At 41.1% G+C, this 4,058-nt stretch overlaps 1 long non-coding RNA gene across 1 annotated transcript in view; it reads left to right on the top strand.

The window, feature by feature from the left end:
• Positions 1-1,610: 1,610 nt before the first annotated feature.
• Positions 1,611-4,058, top strand: part of LOC118339356 — a 10,545-nt gene continuing 8,097 nt past the window's right edge. Inside the window, exon 1 of the long non-coding RNA XR_004797304.1 lies at positions 1,611-1,925. This is a non-coding gene — a long non-coding RNA (uncharacterized LOC118339356). The remainder of the gene's footprint in view (positions 1,926-4,058) is intronic.

Here is a 4,058-nt window from a genome sequence, read left to right as displayed (position 1 = left end):
GTGTGTGTGTGTGTGCTGTGGCAGGAGGGGGGGGGTGTTGTCTCTGTATGCCAATGCCAAACCTGACCTGGCAGGGCTAGGATACAGGGAGGGAGGGGGAGGAATGGCATGAAGTAGCGGAAATAGAGAAGGAGTTGGAGGAAAAGAAAGAGGGATGGGCCGTTGTGAGGGACGGCACAGCGGCGCTCATCGGATCCACTCGAGGAGAATGAGGCTGACAGGTCAGAGTGTGCCCTGAAGATGTTTCCATTTTAACTCCATTCAAATCTGTAATCACTGCCCTCCACATGAACCCGCTCCTCTTGCCACACAGAGGGGAAAGAACTCAAAGATACAAACCTTAAAAAGGAAGTGGCTTGTATCTGCCTCACCCCCGGTGGCCACGGACTGCAGCCCGTCCCCCTGCATGTCAGGCTGTCCCTCGTCTCCCGAGCTGTCTTCGCAGACCTGTTCCGTCGAACTCGGGGGTTTGTTTCAAAATAGGAGTACGCAGGAGACAAGTTCTGACAAGAAGATGACAACTCTATGCTGTCACCCACCTGCCCAGCGGAGCCCGTGGAGATGTCACCGTCTCGTTAGATCAGCCCTCGTCTCCACAGTCCAACGAGCAGATAATTGGAAACACAGTGGGGCAAAAGTTACTCAAATACCTCGCAATGCAGGTCCACAGAGCCCGAGTGTAAGTTAATTCTCGCAAGTGAGAAGGGCAGCTTTGTGTGTGAGGCAGTATTTTCTGTGCGTCCATGTCTGGCAGAGAGGAGTTGTTGGGGGGGGGGGTTTAGGCCAAACACCACTCCTTACCCTAATAGCTTAAGACACAGCCAGCATTTGCTTTCATCTCTCAGGGGGAGCACTGACACAAACCATTTTCGTTCCTCTCTGGCCCCCCCTTCCATTTGCCCATCCACACACTTCTCCCGTTGATTCGTTTTCTCTCCCCCGGAACACATTGCGGGAGAAAAAAAAACTCTTTAAAGATAAATGAAAAAGGCAACATTATTAAGAGGGGGTTTAATATCATATCTCATCCCAGGCTCAATGAAAAATGTTCACAGTGCTTGTTAATGAGGCCGCTCATTAATGCAAAAAACCACATTGTTTAGTTTGAACGTACAAGTGGAAACATAATATTTATCAAAAGGCAGATTTAGTGGGTGAGGCTGCGGGTGAAATTGTTTCAGATAGATAATCATTGCCATATTATGTAAAAACAAATAGCGAAAAAGCCGGTTTGTGTCTGCACTCCTTCCAAAGTTTTGACGTCAGCAATACGCGCTCGCCGAGGCACATTTTATTTTACGTTTTCCCCCCACAGTGGCCGGAATGTGGCCCACGCCTGGAGGCGAACTGTGCTTTCCGGAAGCTCGTTTTCCCTATCCCACCTGCCCCCCCTCACACACACACACACACACATACAATCCTCCACCCCATCAGGCTCAGTCAGCGAGGGGCCCCCCCTGCCGCCACCCCTCCTTCCTCAACCAGCGACATGGCATTTGCACTGCTGAGGAGAATGTGAGCTAATGAAAGTGTAAAGCCTGTGGTCACTAGAGTATAAAATTCACATTTGGCCAAGACCGGCTGTGCAATCTGATATTATGAGCCCCGCCGCACAGAGAGCGAGGGCTTGAAATAGCACTCAAAAAAGAGACACAGCGAGGCAAACACAGGAGAGGGACACACAGTTGAAGTGAGTTATTTTGTTTGAAATGATTTCATGTCGTCGACAGCAGGACTAGATTTTGTTTGTTTCTTATTCACCCCTGTGGCGGACTAGTTAAAGACTCCCGGAGGAAAAAATGTCTGACCTCCCGTAAACCACGCGGAGCAAAAATGTAAAATCAAGGCGCCTCAGCTCTGCCAGAAACCTCATCAAGGTGGCTCAGTCTTTGTCTAAAAGAAAGAAGAGAAGGGAGAGATGCAAGGTACTGTACGCCGCCATCTTGTTTCTTGTGTACACAGCAGCCGCTTGCCCTTATTAAATGGAGGTTTGCGAACAGAAATGAGGTCAGAGGCGGCGTAGAGACGTGACGTAAACAGCCCTGAAAAAAAAAAAAACGGGTATAAGCCTCTGTCTGTTGTGACAAAGCAGACAGCGCTGGAGATGGAGAGATTTCTGTACAATTAAAGAAATAAAAGACATTTAATTAGATTTTTGTTGTACCTCCAACAGCTCCTCCCGCAGTAAAACTTTATTATCTCGCACGCTCTTCATAGATTCATCTTTTATCGCCTCCTCGCTCGGCGGCTCAATCTGCCGCATTGTTTTTGAAGGATTTGCTCAAAAGTCATGAAAGTGAAGCAAAGCGTTATCTGTGAGGCGAAGCTCCAATTAAATAACGGCAGGGCAGGTTTTGGTGGAAAGCGCGGGTCTTTTGTTGAAACAGTAGCTCCACTTCGTCCAGGTCAAAAGTTCACTCGCATTAGGACCGGCTGACCTATTTTCTCTGCTGAAACTTGGGTTTGTCCTCTAGCTTCTGTCCACTCAGATTAATCACTCATGTTTTCTCTCCAGCAGTGGAAATACTACATCCTTTCATAAATGTGAAGATAGAATCATTTAATGCTCATTATTATTGAATTTTTACTTGTTAACACCACTGATAATAAATTATAGTGAAATAATACAATTAAACCTTCATATCTCTGCTAAATACAGATTATTACTACTGCTACTGCTGCCTCTATATTACTGCCTACTAATACAGTTAGTGCTGTTAATATAACTAATACCAATGTATTTCCACACATTATATTATTTGTACGTATGTGTAGCTTGCTGTGTATCATATGTTTCTCTGTTGCTCATTAATACCTGCTAATGTAGCACAGTGTTGTCTTATGTGTAGATATTTATTACCATTAATATGCCTAATGTTAGTGTTTTGCGTGCTGTGTTTTGCACATTTTGATCAGTAATAATTGTAATAACTTTAATATTCCATTACATTATTGCACCTGCATGCTTTAGACTGTCTCAATTAACGTATTGTTTTAATAACTCAGATTTTAACATCATATTCCTCTTTAGGGTGACTATGTTTCATACTACGAATTCTAGCACTTTACAGCGATGTTAACTGCAGTAATACACACTGGCACTGTTAAATAACCCAATAGATAAATAAAAGCTACTATTACTAACGGAGTATCGATATAAAAATAGTATTTAAGTCTACAATATTTACATTTATAAATATTCATCTGGCATACAGTTCATATAACCGTTGATTTAGGAGAAGCGTTCAGAAATAAAACTAGAGATAAAAAAACAAACATGATGTGGTATTGCAATAATGATTCGGTGAAAGTATTGTAAAACAACATAAGTTAATTTAACTCAAAAAAATGTTTAAACTGATTAAATTGAGCATTTTAAGTAAACAAACTTAATTTTTAGGTTAGGAAAACATTCTTAATTAAGTACCTTTCGTCATTTAAAGTGATGCTTAATTTTGTCATTTTTATTTGTGCTGTGAAAAGAAAATACCCAGTAAAAACTACTTAACCAGGAACAGTTAGTGTCACTTAAAATTACTAATAAAAGCTGCTTAATCATGAATCTTTTTGAACTTATAAAACTATGTTTGTGTTACTTAAAAAAATGTTGAAACGGATAATATCATTTGGATAACATTTTGATTTAAAATAGTTTATCGCACTACAGTGTAGCATCTAACACAGTAGATGGTAGTAGAGCTAAGTAGATGAAATTAGCTCCCTCATAATGAAGACTGAAATACTTGGTTGTTGATCTGTGATAAAATATTAACATAATACTAATAAAAATAATGATATAGGCTGACCCAGACAAGGGCCATATTCCTGCATTATGAGTGCTTTCATATATTTATTTAATGTTTAATTGTATATACTTTTATAGGTACATATGTGGCATGAACCGACGCCACGTACAGTACCACATTCTAAGCTAGTTTTACTTTTGCTGCTTTAAGTACAGTTTGATGATTAAGATAGTAAATGTACTGTTTGTACTTTTTCTTGTAATAGAAACTATTTTAAAACTGTGGTATTTCTACTTTTACTTAAGTAAAGGA

The sequence above is a fragment of the Morone saxatilis genome, unplaced genomic scaffold, assembly GCF_004916995.1.
Source record: "Morone saxatilis isolate NCDOM2014 unplaced genomic scaffold, NCSU_SB_2.0 Contig5, whole genome shotgun sequence".
Lineage (NCBI taxonomy): Eukaryota > Metazoa > Chordata > Actinopteri > Moronidae > Morone > Morone saxatilis.
This window is presented reverse-complemented; position numbering and strand designations above follow the sequence as displayed.